General features: G+C 44.6%; 1 long non-coding RNA gene across 1 annotated transcript in view; it reads right to left on the reverse strand.

The window, feature by feature from the left end:
• Window positions 1-2,569: 2,569 nt before the first annotated feature.
• Window positions 2,570-15,429, reverse strand: part of LOC144783064 (uncharacterized) — a 44,507-nt gene continuing 31,647 nt past the window's right edge. Inside the window, exon 3 of the long non-coding RNA XR_013601382.1 lies at window positions 2,570-2,748. This is a non-coding gene — a long non-coding RNA (uncharacterized LOC144783064). The remainder of the gene's footprint in view (window positions 2,749-15,429) is intronic.

The following is a 15,429-nucleotide window of genomic DNA, read 5'->3' on the forward strand; positions in this document are numbered from 1 at the left end:
TGGTGTTTGTTCTCAAAATGACCATTTGATCCATGAACCTCAGGTATGGATGAGATATGGTGAACGCCTGTATTTCGCTAACTCTTCTTGTTGAAGTTAGTGCTAAGAAAAGTGCAATCTTCCTGTCAAAAACTTTAATTGTGCCCTGTGTATGGGCTCTAACAGTGGTTTTAACAACTGAGCCAATACAACAATAAGCTGCCATTCCGGTGGTGGAGCCTTGATAGGTGGAAAAGTACGAAATTGACCTTTCATAAACTGTTTAATGACTATTGTAGACCATAGAGACGAAGTATGAGGCGCTCGTCTGTACCTTGATATGGCTGCCAGGTGAACTCAAACTGCCGAGTGCGTTAAACCAGATTTTACTAGTGAAAGCAAATAAGGTAGAATTTTCTCTGGAGCATAAAGAAATGGGTCCATTTCTTTTCATTTGCACCATAGACCGAAACGTTTCCATTTAAGCTCGTCAGTTTTATTGGTGCTTTCAGCTCTAGATTTGCCAATGATGTCTTTGCAATCTTGTGGAGTCTTCAAATCTCTAAATTCCAGGAATTCAGGAGCCACGCATGCAGCTGCAGAGAAGCTGGTTCCGGTTGACGCACTTGGCCCCTGTTCTTTGTCAACAGCGTTGGCGTTGGTAATAGACGTATGGGATGCACTTTTGAGAGAAGGAGAAGCTCTGTGTACCAGTGTTGTCTGGGCTATCTGGGGTCTATCAAGAGAATCCGGCAGCACTCCCATTTCATCTTTGTGAGGACCCTGGGTATCGGAGGAATGGGTGTAAAAGCGTAAGCATAGATCCCTGACCAACGAATCAAAAGAGTATTACCTCAAGCGTACGGGAGAGGGAACCTGCTTGCAATTAATCGGCATTTCGAGTTTAGTCGTGTCGCAAATAGGTCTAGCGTTGGTTTCCCCTAGACTGCAACTATTTTGTCCAGATGTGCTTGTTCCAGCTCCCATTCGTGACAGCTGTCGCTTGTTCTGCTCAAGGTGTCCGCCAAGGTGTTTCAAAGACCTGGGACATGTTCCACTGTGAGAGAAATGTGATGGGGTGTCCACCAGTTCCATAACTCCTGTGCATCTTGAGACAGGGTGAGTGATTTTGTACCTCCTTGCTTGTTTATATAAAACATGCTTGTGGTGTTGTCCGTGCGGATCAACACTGACGATCCCTGTATTCGAGGAAGGAACGCTCAAAGAGATAAAAAAATGGCTTTGAGTTCCAGTCTGTTTATGTGCATCTGCCGCAGGGAAAAGGACCATCTTCCTTGTACCTGCAGTTCTTGCAAGTGTCCTCCCCAACCTTCCATAGAAGCATCTGTTGTGACTATGAAATCCGGTAGCCCTGGGAGAAAAGACTGTCCTTGTCTGAGATGAGAGGTTTGAATCCACCACTTGAGGGCTTCTTTCATCCAAGAAGTTACTTTGATTACATCGTCGAAGGAGCCAGAGGTTTGAACCCATTGAGTCTGTAATTCCTCTTGAAGAGGCCTCATGTGCAATTGAGTTAGAGGACAAGATCTATTGCAGAAGAGAGCATCCCCAGTAAAGATTTGTACATTCTCACTGAAACGTACTTTTTTCTGTGCAGTTTGAGTGCTAATGCTCTTAACCGATGTTGCCTTTCTTCGGAGAGAAAAGCCTTGTTTTGGATGGTGTCTAGTTTTGCTCCCAGAAATGTCATTATTCGATTTGGGTAAATTGAAGATTTTTGAAAATTGACTGAAAGACCCAGCTTGTGGAAAAGAGTGAGGCAGTCCTTTGTTGCTTTTTCCACTAAGCGAGAGGATGGAGCCTTTAGCAGCCAGTCGTCGAGGTAAGGGAATACCTGATGACCTTTGGTTCTCAAGGCTGTTGCCACTGGGGCCAGGAATTTTGTGAACGTTCATGGAGCCGATTTGAGGCCAAATGGAAGAACTCGGAATTGATAGTGGGAACCGGCTACTGTGAAGCTCAGGAGCTTCCTGTGTTTTGGATGAATAGGGACCTGGAAATATGCATCCTCGAGATCTAATGATGTCATGTAATCGCCCTTGTTGAGGCAACGCAGGATGTCTGAAAGAGTAACCATCTTGAATGTCTGACTCTTTAGATATTTGTTCAATTTCCTGAGGTCTAGGATAGGCCTCCACCCTCCTGATTTTTCGTGTATGAGAAAGAAACAGGAATAGAAACCTTTCCTCCGTTGGGAAAAAGGGACCTTTTCTATTGCCCCTTTTTGAAGCATTACCCATGCTTCCTTTTTTAGTAAGTGAAGGTGAGGGGGGTGCGATCCCCTGGGAGGAGATTTGGGCGGTTTTTGGAGGAATTCCAATGTGTGGCCATAAGAGATGAGATCCAGGACCCACTTGTCTCTAGTGATGTTACTCCACTGATTGATATGCTTGGAAATCGTCGCACCATTTTTGGGAAAAGAATGAGCAGCTGGTACCCCATTGAACTCACTGCTTTCGTCCAGTATCACAGCCTTGTGATCCACCTCTGCTGATGGGCCCTCAAGCATCCATCCAGCTCTGGCTGTGTCACTGCCAAGATTTGGGCCATTAGTGGTGTCATGCTCCTGCGCTCTAACCTGCCACTTTGAGGGAGTACCCCCAGCGTCATCTCTGCCCCGCTTTTGCTCAGCCGGCAGATGTCATCCCACCTCTTGTGGCAGTGTGTAAGCCGTTGGTTGGAGACACCCAGGGACCGCACCTTGTGTGCAATGGCCCTCCATATGGCCTTACGCTGTTGGACCTTAAGCTGCAGGCATGGGAGACAAGAAGAGGAAGTTTATGTGACACTGTGTTGTGTACCACTGAGTGTCAGTACAGTAGCATGAACATACATATCACACGAATACATCAATGGAGAGCAGAGCCCCTACAGCATGACACATAGTACACTTGGATCAAATAATATGTTAGAAGTATATAGTGATGTGTCCTTGTAAGATTGGGCAGTTACTGTGCAGGCCAGAGGGCCTCACACTGAGGTTAAGCATGGGCCATCACAGAAATCACATGCATGTACAATATGAATGGAGAAACAGTGCCTACACACGCACGATTCAACACATCATGGAATCAATAGAAGGATGACATGTCCACCTCACATTTATCTGATGTGTCATAGTTGAATTACCAGCAAGAGTGTTACACTCAGACATTGTACTCTTGTGCATAATAGATACATCTCCATAGGGTCAATTTGAAAACTGTACACACATTATTCAGTACCCTCTGGCCAAAATACATTTGTAATGTCACAAATGAGCATATGAACACCTAATGGACTATGACATCACATAGCACACGGAATGTGTGTTTCAGACTTCGAGTGTCTCAAACCAGCAGTATAACTGTCAAACCACAGTATGTCACTCCCATCCTTCAATGCAGTTATGGATCTGTGGAAATAAGGCTACACACCCCATTGACATGAAGTCAGCATGCTAGGCAGTGTAGCACACATATACATTATCCAGTCTCCGACCAACATGTGTTTGGCTTAAGAAGATCTGTACTTGTGTCCATGTTGCCATCCTCTCCACATACTCAAATGCAATTTGTAATAGTACATGTATGAGCATGCTATAGGCCTATCCGACAGCTTTGACGCCAACAGTTAAGGTGATGGCCGCACTGCATTTCTTTGCCAATGGTTCATTTCACTACACAGTGGCCATCGACGGTGGGATGTCTCAAGCCATGTTCAGCATGGTGCTGCGTGATGTCCTGTCCGCAATGTTGACCTACAAGGACCACTACATTCACTTTCCAAGGAGACATGAATTGGCAGATGTGAAGGGTGATTTTTATGACCTTGGACACAAACCTAATGTTGTTGGAGCTGTTGGCTGCACACACGTTGCACTAGTTCCACCACAGGCACCTGAGCACATCTACCACAACAGGAAGCATTACCATTCCATTAACGTGCAAGTGGTATGCCAAGCGGATATGATTATCTCCCATGTCTGTGCCAAATTTCCAGGTTTGTGCCCAATTGGGGGAGAGCACCCACTTTTTAAAATGTTTAATAAAATGGAAATATAGATGCATTTAAATGAATCCACAACATCGGTGAAACATTGTGGCTCATCATAAACATTTGATGGAAGCATCAGAAAACTGACTATTTGAACGTCTTATGAGGTCGAACTACTTATCACCAACAATTGTATTTACATACAATCGCATGTTATGGGGATACTGGTATATTGCATTATGGGTAATGGAGTTTATGGAATTAACTTTCAGATATAATGGCGGGAAACGCAGAGCACTGGCCTATTGGGAGAGAGGAAGGGGGAAAGCACGTTGATAAGGGGGAGGGGAAACATGAGAACGAGTTGAGTTTGAACAAGGAGGAAGTTGGAAGGTTTTTCATCACGGCAGGTACGGGAGGAATTATGTTGGTTTTCGTAATGGGTTGTTAAGACCGGGTGAAGAATAGGGAACGCGGAAGTTAGATGGAATGAAAAGTGAGGAATGGTAATGGGAAGGAGGGTATTGACATACTTGGGTGAAGAGATTGGCACAGAAGAAAAACAGTTTGAGATTAATACACCGCTAAAGATATTTTTGAATGTCGGGTAGATAAATGAAGAATAATGTGCACTTTACACTGTTTTACCTGAACACGCGATTGTGTGGATTAACTTAATGAATTATGCGAGTTCCTGTTTAAAATAGCAAATGGATAGTTGTTGTTTTTTATTATCGTTTATAGTGACCCCTTACGAAGGGCGCTTTAATGCCCAAAATGCATTGGGATTTTGACAAATAAGGCTGTTTGTGATGAACCCTGCATCATTCGTATTTTGCATGAGGTCCGGATGGGCACTGTTTAAATATTAGAAGTTTGGAAAAAAGGCATACCATTCTGGTTGTGGATTCGTGATTAAGAAAAGAAGAACATGATAGTTTGAAGTGGAGAACATGGCTTAAATGGATTACATGGAAAAAAATGGAAAATATAAATACGCCTAAGGTTGGCATACTGCAGTGTGTTTGGAGGGGGCAAGATGGTGTCCCCAATTTCGCAGTTTCAAAAGTTCCAGGGTCAGCACATGACTCCTACATACTACATAACAACATCATCCCAAAATTGAATCTGCATCCGGGGAGTGACTTGGTTGTTGGTGAGTATGCTGTCAAGTAATGTGCTGTATGTAGGATATGCTGTTTTCGTCAACTGTTTGTATTACAAGATTGATCTGTGTATCTCACACCTAGGTGACTCTGCGTATCCCAACCGGCCTTGGTTGCTGAGCCCACAGAGGAATCCAGGACCTATGGGGAAGTCTGCTACAATGATGCACATGGGAGGACACGTTGTGTAGTGGAGCGTGCTTTTGGGCTTCTAAAGTCTAGATTTCGGTGTCTGGAGAAGAGCAGTGGTGCACTACTCTACTCTCCCTTAAAGGTGTGTCAGATCATAGTTGCATGCTGCATGTTCCACAACCTGACCATGCACAAAGAGATCCCCCTGCTCCTGGACGATGATGAGCAGCAGATGTCCCCCCCTGCAAATCCACACATGCCCAGTGATGGTGATAGTGGAGAAGAGGAAGCTGTTGACTTGCGTCAACAGCTCATCGACAACTACTTCCCTTGAGTGTAAGTGACATTGTGCAACAGTGACATTATGTGTTGGCTTTGATGGCAGTGGCAAGGCATAGAAGAGCTTTTTAGTTGCCTGGTGTTGTTGGCTCACTGCTAATGGCTGTTGTGTGTGGCACAGTGTATTGTTTTCCACATACCTCATGTCTATGTTGATGGTGTTGGTCACTGTTATGTGTGATGGATAATGTACGTTGTTGACTAGTGGTGTGTTTTTGCTGTTGTGGAAAAGTAAATTTTGCCATGTTCTGTGTCCCTACGCGTCCTTCATCTTATGTTATGTGTGCATGATTAATATGCATATGTATTCCCCATGTTCGATTAAAGACGCAATTACAGTTGTGTCCATCTCTAGTATGCCAGTTTCCAGTTCTCGTGACTACTACGAATATCAGGCCTATGCAAAGTCACGTTGCCACGTTTCTCAGTGTGCACGTTATTTCATTGTAAAGTCCCCGTTTCTAGGCCTCAAAAGGGCCCGGACACTAGATTCAGCTCCTGTCTCCTGAGCCTCGCTGAGGAGCGATACAGCCCCCACCTGTATCCTCGACCCTTCACTTACTTCCTGCCTCGCAGTGCCCGGCTCGGCCTGGCTCTGTCTACGAGTCTGCCAAGAGTATGTTATGATTCTAGTTATCAGTCCAGCCCTCCTTCTCTGCATTCCTAAGCTACTGAATCGTATCAATAGTTTCCGTCATTGTCTAGCCTTTACGTCTCCATGTAAGAGAAATACTGCATTTAATGGTCATTTAATATTCTTCATCACGCACTACATGTAGAATAATGCATGCTCCAGTCTTGGAGTCCGTTAGCCTCTCCCCTCCTGACTCTTAGTTTATATCAACATGTTCTCTAAACATCAGATACTAGATACTGTTTAGGTACATGTCGCCCTGACTCTCCAGACTTCAGTCTCTGCTCCTAGCACAGAGTTCATAGCCCCCAGCTTCTCCTAGTAACACGTCATTGTCAGTTTGCGCGCACCATTAGGTTAGAGGTCCCGGCTCCTTAGGTAGCCCCCTCCATGCCTCCACCCCATTTATGACATATTCTGTTACGTTTGCATCACATGTCTATGTATACGCCCCTGTTACACCCATTTTCACCCTTATCTTTCACGACTGCTATTGACCACACCTACTGCTCCGCCTATCGTATGTATTGTAATGCAACTGTTTTTAGTATATATGTTCGTGTATTGTTATTAAATGTTAGCGCGCTCATCCCAGATCCTGCCCGGCAGCTGTCGGGGCCCCCCTGTCAAGCGCTGCCATCCTATTCCTGTGCAGGTTGTCCTGTTCCTGTCCTTATGCTGTATTAAACCTGCAAACTCCTACTACCTCGAATCTTGACTCTTATTTATTGAGCTATCTGTTATTGCTATGCCTAGTCAAACCTAGATCCGGTATTATTTATTTATATACCACATAATGGCGCCCGAATAGGGACTTGCCCTTTCCCCACGCGCCGGTGAAGCCACGCCGGCCCCCTGACCCTCTGCAGCCGTGACGGAACCATACCGGCCACGTGCAGATATTTCTGCTTCAAGTATCCCTCAGGCCCACGGAGGAGATGGAGGTGGCGGTCCAGCATCCAGACGAGGCGGTGGAGGAACGCGGCGAGTCCCGACCAGAGCCCAAGCCGAGAGTCCAAGGTCCGAGGTATCCGGAGGCCCACCCGTAACTGGAGTCCGAAGTTCGTCCGTCCGGCGTCGAAGCAGTCCAGTCCAGTCCGAGGCCTTCCGTTCTTGCTGCCCGGTGAGTACCATTGCTGGGGTAGTATCTAGACAGGGTCAATCTAATTGACTCTGGTCCGTGGGTTGGTGGTACACAGACCCCCAAACGAAGTGTCCACTTCGGTGGATGCGGGTCCTGACGTGTCTCTTTATGAGACCGGTAAGTTTCGTACTGTTTCAGCAGTGCATCTAGTTTCTGTTCTAGTCCATTCTGTTCTTGAGAAATTCATGTATTCTGTTTCCAGTATTCCAGGTAGTATTCTGTTCGAACTGTTATTTTAAATATTCTTCATGTATTTTAATGTCGTGGTATGAATGTGAAGTAATTATCGTGTTCATTGTGTATTGTATTGTGTCTAGATTACAGTTCAGTCATGCCCTTATTCTCGAAATTACGTCAGTTAAAAACCAGAAAAGGTCTGCTAGAAGCAGCAGTTCCTGTCCCGCCTAGGGACAGTCCAGGTCATTTTATGTATCAAAAGCATGGCATAAGTGCCATATTATATCTAGATTTATGGGTAGAGTATACCAAAGAGTTAGAAGAAAAGTATAGATGGCCTGTATCAGGCACATGGGATGCCGAGTGCATCATGCGAGTAGAAGAAGCATTATGGAAAAAGAAAGCCAGACAGTCACAGAAAGATGCCATCGAGCTATGGCGCAAAGAATCTCATAAAAGAACCGAAAAAGAAATCAGAAAGTCAGAACTAAGTAGAGAATCCTTAGAACGAGCCCAAGAAAGGGAACTAATCGAGATAGGTGAACGAGTTAAAACAGAACAGTCAGACAGACAGAGGCATGCCCTTATTAAGGGTATGTATCCTCTTCTTGCCGAGGGCTTGCCAAAAGCGACCCCGGAGGCATCCAGTAATTTTCCGCCACCACTAGTTCCGACCAAGCTACGTCACAAACCGACCGCAGCTGATATTTTCATTTCGTCCTATTTGGACGACACAGTCCCGGAATATGCAAATCCTGTTCCGCCGGTCCCTGTAAATCAGGCAATTCCCGCTCCTCCAGACACCGGAGTACCTGCTACGGTACCCCCGGTCCAGCCCGCCATACAAGTCCAGCCTGCATTTCAATTTCCCACTTTGCCAGCACGAAGAGCATCAGTTGATGACTCTAGTTTAGGGGCCGCAGGGGGAGGTCCTCCTGGAACCCCGCCGCCACACAAGCGTTTAACGTTAGTCGAATTACATGCACAATCGTCACAGCGTACGCCCAGACATCAGTCTGTTGCAGAAATAAGAAAAGCCCTTACCGAATGTGGCTATGACCCAGTCCCAGGCGAGGATAATATGGTTTTATATTCATTACGCGTAAGAAAGGTGACCGAGTATCTAGTCACCCTACCAGATATGAAAGAAGATCTAGACAGAATATATCGTTTCATCCGTACAGGGGATGATCCAGAAAGTATTAGTGACGTCATGTCTCAAAGAAAAGTTGAGATCCAGCTCATGTTATTAAAGTTCTTGATTAATTGTCTAATAAGAGAACAAGATTCCCCGACTAAAGATCAAGCCGAAATGAAAATCCTGACAAGGTGGAGTGATAATATAGCCGAGGGTAAACACAAGACTATCAGTAGTATAGAGAGTATGTACAAGAAAATCCGTAAGGAAATAATAAGGTTACACGATCAACGTAAGGCAGCACAAGTAAGCGAAAAAGAAAATGACTCTGAGGAAGAGGTAGAGGACGAGAATTCCGCCAGAATAGCGTATGTAGGAAAATCTAGATTTCCAGATCGCCATTTACGCCTAGAACACAAGCCAATTTTCCACCATCCAGCCCCAGAACAAGGTTCTCTAGAACAAGTATTTCAAGCTACCGATCACATTCTGAAGTCACGAATCGGTTATAGTGAGTTAAGCACTATGCATGAACAAGAACTAGCTCGATCAGCAATCCGATGGATTACTGATTCTACCACTTTTCCAGACGAAATAGTGGCACAAATGTTTCTGAAATTGCCCCCAGCCGAGCAACGACTGGTGGGTATGTATATGATCCAGCACCTCATTACTTTGTATGAGGGTCAACATTCTGATCCAGGTCCGTTACACGATGTCCTGAACGAGTTACTCCAGTATAGATGGAAAGGTTTAGGTACCGATTTAATTAGTGTCATTCTAGAACAGCGCCACAAATATAGTATGTTTTTGAACCCGCATTTTGTTCATGTCTCACCTCCAGAAAGTAAACCGTTTTACATAGACAGACAGAATCCGTTACGAGAAGTACACCCAGTTAGGACAACAGATGGTGAAATGCAACAAGTGTTTGTTTACACTCCGATTACAAAGATGGAACTCTTAGAGATGAAAAAGTTAATTCCCTGTCATGATAAAGATCCAGCAGGGTTCCACCGAGAATTAAAAGACATGCTCCGTATGGGAGAATACACGTATCCAGATATAATTAAAATGTTAAAAGTCTTATTGCCCGCAGGGGTATACGAAAAACTCAAGGAAAAAGATTGGGAGGTGGGAGAGAAAAAGATCGATTGGGCAGTCCTAGAAGCTGAAGACAAGGCACGAGTACCAGGTACCGGTCTAGGAGATAAATGTAAAGAATTACCTGAACTGTTAATACAAGTTTTGCCCAGATTATTAGCAACTAAAAAGGAAGACTGGGATGCAATCTCAGCCTGTAAACAGAAACAAGACGAAGACACTAGTGATTTTTATTCTAGATTCGAGAAATGTTTTAGTATAAACAGTGGCCTCAAGACAAGTAGCGAGTCATACCCTCATCTTTTTGTTACTAAATTAGTCGAGAATTCAAGTCCACAAGTTAAGAATCGAGTTTTGAAAGTCGAAAGTACCTGGCAAGCTAGTACCCCGTCCCAGATGTTACAGATGCTCCAATATCACCAGAATAGAATCAGAGAAGAGCAAGAACACGAGAGAAAACGTATGAAAGACACGAAAATGAAAGTACTAGTTGCACAATCTGTTCCTCAAGACAGTCAGAAGAGGGGTCCGAATCAAGCCAGTCACCCTGCAGCTCCCGTTAAAGGGAACTGCAATTATTGTAAACAGCCAGGTCATTTCATAAACGAGTGTGCAGTTCTGAAACACAACATAGCTACCGGTAAGACTAAAGAAAGACCACGTCCGCCTAGACAAGAACAAGTTACACAGACTCCTCAACCACAGAATGCACAACAGACAGTTACAGCACCGCAGCCTATTGCTGCAACACAGCATGTTACACAGCAGATGTACCAGTATGCACAGTCCGAGTATCCAGAGTATCAGCCATATTCATGAAACAGCCTAGAGAGGGAGGTAGGTTTGCCTCTCATCGAGATACCTGTAGATCAAGAAGGTCCCTATGTTCATAGTCAAGTATTAGGGAAAGATAGAAAGTTTTTGATTGATACAGGGGCAAGTAGGACCACCATCAGTCACGCCGAAGTTCCAGGGGCTCCGCTCTCAGGCTCAAGAAATGTTTCCCTTGGATTTTCAGGAAAACCTATTGTAAACGAGATATCTAAGCCAGTTACTCTAGAAGTAGGTCCATTGTCCCGCACTACTGATCTGTTACTTACTAAGTCCTGTCCAGAAAATTTGTTGGGCATTAAAACACTGAAAGAATTAGGTGCAGTTATTTGCTGTTCCCCAGAGGGAATACGATTGTTCCTACGTGACTTCAAGGGTCACTATGTATTACGAGATTTTGATCCGAGATTGTCTAATGTTCCGCAGCATCTATGGGCGCAAGGTCCAACTGATGTTGGTTATATGCAAATCACACCCCATCGTGTGACTCTCAAGCCAGGTGTAGTGTTACCACGAATCAGACAGTACAGATTGCCACCTGAGGCTGTAGCAGCCTTATCCAAAATTATTGACGAGCTCATCGCTCAAGGAGTAGTTGTAGAAACTGACTCCAATGTATGTAATTCTCCGATCATTCCTGTCATGAAACGTACTGATCCGAATGCACCCCCAGTATATCGATTAGTGATTGACCTACGAGAACTCAATAAATGTATTATTCCCCAGTACCCAGTTGTCCCAGATATCTCTTCCCTATTGACAGCCATTGATTCAGAAGCTTCATTTTTCACAGTCATAGACCTCAAGAACGCGTTTTTCAGTGTCCCCATTCATCCAGACAGCCAGTTTCTTTTCGGATTTTGTTTAAATGGAAGGAGCTATATGTTCACACGCGCTCCTCAAGGTTTCACAGAAAGTCCTAGTATTTACAGTCAAGCACTTAAGAGACAACTAGACAATATTCACATGCCAACTGACACTGCCCTGCTCCAGTATGTCGATGATCTACTGATCACAGCCCGTTCTGAACGTGCTTGCGAGCGAGCATCCCTTACAGTCTTGTATTTCCTAGCCGAGATGGGGCACAAGGTGTCCCCTTCGAAGCTTCAATTCTGTGTCCAGCAAGTGATCTATTTAGGCCACTTACTGTCCAAGAGGGGTAGGCAGTTGACACCAGACCGTATCCAGTTAATAGCGAGTCTTCCTCAGCCCAAGACCCAGAAGGAGGTACGTGCTTTTATCGGCCTTACTTCTTATTGCAGACAATGGATTCCTCAGTATGCATTTCTAGCTAAACCACTGATACAGTTAACGACACAGGAGGCAGCCGTATCGACTGTCCTCCCTTGGACATCTGAACATACACTTAGTTTCAATGAGTTAAAGAAAGCTTTATGTCAAGCTCCAGTTCTAGCAACACCGAACTACAGTAAGCCTTTTACACTTTTCGTCACAGAACGCGAAGGTACAGCATTATCTGTTCTTACACAAGATCAAGCAGGACAATACAAGCCCTGTGCTTATTTTTCGAGCACATTAGATCCTGTAGCCCAGGCTCTGCCTGCGTGCCTCAAGTCAGTTGCAGCCACAGCACTAGCTATCAGACAAAGTGATTCCATAGTGTTAGGACACTCCCTGACAGTACAAGTTCCACACTCCGTGGAAGTTCTTTTGAACCGAACACAAACTCAGCACTTGACGATTGCACGTTTAACAGGTTATGAATTGACACTGTTCCAGCCACACATAGAAATCAGACGCTGCAACGTTCTAAATCCTGCTACACTGTTACCGTCAGTTAATTCAAATCCTGCCACACACGACTGTGTGGAAGTAGTCAACATTACGACAAAACCAAGACAAGATCTGACAGATATTCCATTACCAGATCCAGACCTGACACTTTATGTGGATGGTTCATGTATGAGAACAAATACAGGAGAACTAGTAGCCGCGTATGCAGTGACTACTGACACTGAAGTTATTGAAACACACCGTATTGACACCCTGTCTGCTCAAGCAGCAGAGCTAGTTGCTCTGACACAAGCCTGCATACACGCCAAGAATCTGAAAGTTAATGTTTACACAGACTCACGTTACGCATTTGGAGTCGTACACGACTTTGGAGTGCTCTGGCAGGAGAGAGGTTTCATGACTTCTCATGGAACCAAGATTCAGCATGGTCTCCTTATTCAGGCTCTGTTAGATGCTATACATTTACCGACATCTATTGCTATCATGAAGTGCAAAGCACATACGAAAGTTACTGACATTATTTCCCAAGGTAATGATCTAGCAGATCGCACAGCCAAGCTTATAGCACAGACTCCAGACATTTCAGTTAAGCCAACACAGACACATACTCCAGATCCGACTATCTGTATGACAGTTAAAGACCCTACTCAAGATGTCATAGATATCCAGTTACATGCTACTCCCGATGAAATCAAGAAATGGTCCGAACAAGGAGGGGTCCAGACAGATCAAGGATGGTTAACGAAGGGTAGAACCACATGGTTTCTCCCCGACTCTATGGTTCAAGTCATTATCAATACCGCACATAGTCCAGCACATTTAGGAGAAAAAGCTATGTTAGATAGTATCCAGAACATTTGGTTCAACAAGCATTTACGAGCTGCAGCCAAGCAGAAAGTCCGTACCTGTATGATATGTTGCCAGTTTAATCCAGGTAAAAGTGTGCCGGTGGAACAAGGTGGATTCCAACCTCCTGACCACCCTTTTGAAGTCCTCCAGATGGATTATATTCAGATGGAGCGATGTCGAGGTTTCAAGTATGTCCTTGTAGTTGTATGCGCTTTGTCCAGGTGGACAGAGGCATATCCAGTCCCAGATTACACAGCCGCGACCACTGCCAAGCAGTTGGTTCGTGAGTTCTTCCCCCGTTATGGACTCCCTAGAGTCGTATATTCTGATAACGGCCAGCCATTCTCATCTGAGTTGATGAAGCACGTTTCCCTATTGTTAGGGTACCAGTGGAAGTTCCATTGTGTACGCCATCCTGAAGCAGCTGGTCTCGTAGAGAGACATAATCAGACCCTGAAAATCCGAATTGCAAAAGTTTGTCAAGAGAAAGGTGTGGACTGGCTAGTAGCTCTGCCAGTTGCTCTGTTCTACATGCGCATGGTCGCACATTCCAGATCAGGTCTGTCCCCGTACGAGGTCGTATTCGGCCGCCCCCCTAACATGTGGGGTACACCTAGACCCCGAAGTATTACCGATGTTTCAAGTAATATGCTGACAGATTACCTAGCTTCCTTGATGTCTGCCCTCAACTCTTGTCGTTCACAGGTTGCCGCCGCATTTCCAGACAATACCGAGGTGGCACCGCATGAAATCGTTCCCGGATCCATGGTCCTAGTGCGAAACTTTGATCGTTCAAGTCCGCTGGAGCCTCGCTGGAAGGAGCCCCGACAGGTCCTCTTGGCCACCCGTACAGCCGTGAAGTTGGAGGGACGAAAAGGCTGGGTGCATCTTTCACACATCAAAAAATTTTATGGATTGAAACCAGTTTCAAAGAACATTTCCGAGCATTTAAAAGACTGCCAAAGTACTATTCTTAAGGACTGTCCCGCAAAAGACATTGCTACGAACCCTTCCCTGTTAGAGAAAACTCCGCAACAGGAGTATAAGCTTAAGTTAAGGTCTAGTAAAATAAGTCAGCCAGTTTGATTGTCTAAGTCCTCCCCTAGGTGAAACGGTTAGACCGGTTTCTGACATGTATAAAATAGACCCCCATAGTGAGAGAGTTAGTCAAAACTCAATCCGATGTATCGTTTTTCTAAGTTTCATATTATTTCTCAGTGTTATGATTTCCTGCACCAGTTATGCATTTTATCTGTATTTTCCAGTTTCTCATGTAAATAAGTCTTCTAATGTTACAGTAGAGCACACGTTTAGTGATCTGCCTCCTCATGAACTCTCTTATCGCCTCGCTATGCGTAACAATTCTTTTATCCGCATGTTACATTATTCACACCAGACCAGCAATGCCACTAATTGTTGGGTGTGTGGTCGACTCCCCCCTTTCCAGACACCGAAGGGAGTTCTACCACTCTTTCCGTATCCCTTTTCACATAATGGTTCGTGTGGAGCATGGTCCACGTTAACATCATCCTCAACAGATATGTCTTTTCTTAACAGTACATGTTTCCCAGACAAGCAAGGTCTTCCCCACAGAACAGGGTTAGATCTCGAAAACGAAGTTTACAATTTAGGAAATTATTCTTCGAATTTCATGGTCCTGAATGTTCAGTCTGATACTACTCCAGACTTACCTGCTATTTCAGTACTACCAGTCAAAGGCGAATTATGTGTTAGAAATTATGGTTCCATACATGTAGGACATAGTGATTGTACTACTATTGTCAAATATAGTGACAGTGGGAAATCTATTTTCAAAGCTTCACGTCATTCTTATTTTATTTGTGGTCAAAATGCATATGTTCGTCTGCCCCTCGATTGGGAGGGAACCTGTTACATTGCCTTCCTACTGCCACCTGTTTTCCTAGCTCCATCTGATTATCACAGAAACACACGTCTAGTACACATTAGACATAGAAGGGAGTCCCCGATTGTCGATTATACTGAAACTGCTCTAGAACAATATACAGATTTCAATAGAGGTTTCTTCTTCTTTATAGGACCTATCCAGAATAGTAAGTTAATTCGTAGGTTAACCAGAACCCTCGAAGCCGTAGTGAATGAGACTGCCTCTGCCCTAGGTAATTTAACTGAAGAGCAATCTGCTATGAGATTTGTCGTGCTCCAA

The sequence above is a fragment of the Lissotriton helveticus genome, chromosome 9, assembly GCF_964261635.1.
Source record: "Lissotriton helveticus chromosome 9, aLisHel1.1, whole genome shotgun sequence".
Classification (NCBI taxonomy): domain Eukaryota; kingdom Metazoa; phylum Chordata; class Amphibia; order Caudata; family Salamandridae; genus Lissotriton; species Lissotriton helveticus.